A 528-nucleotide genomic window follows, 5' to 3' on the forward strand; every position below is an offset into this window, starting at 1 on the left:
TGGAACAACCAGTTTTCCCATGGCAGTTTAACTTAAGTGTCTCCCCATATGGGCAAGTTTCACGGGAAAACCCAGAGAAAGATCCATCAACCTCCTGTTTGTCTGACTCCAAACCAGTCACCATCATATGAATTTACAGGATACGTTTAAATGGTTGATAGGCCATGCAGGTTTTAAATAGAAAGAGTAGTAACCTTGAAATCACTGTTACAAACATACAGGTATTTTTGCATAATCAGATAAGTCTTTATAGCATTTGTCAGTGTCCATTCACATATACTGTGAGAGTTAGGTGTAATTAAAAATGCTCAAAATGTGATTCATTAACTCATCAGAGGAACTTGCAGGTGCCGTTGGTGAAACTGCATGACATTGGTAAGGGAAGGTGAAGATCTCAATGATCTAGAAGGCGTACGAAGGGAAGTCCTTCTTTGTGGACAAGCAGGTGGGATGGAACAGGAAATGGGTTAATCATCAAATCTCGGAATTTTATGGGGTGGGGTATGTGAGGCCAACAAACATATATTA

This window comes from Schistocerca nitens, chromosome 2 (assembly GCF_023898315.1).
Source record: "Schistocerca nitens isolate TAMUIC-IGC-003100 chromosome 2, iqSchNite1.1, whole genome shotgun sequence".
Taxonomy (NCBI): Eukaryota; Metazoa; Arthropoda; class Insecta; order Orthoptera; family Acrididae; genus Schistocerca; species Schistocerca nitens.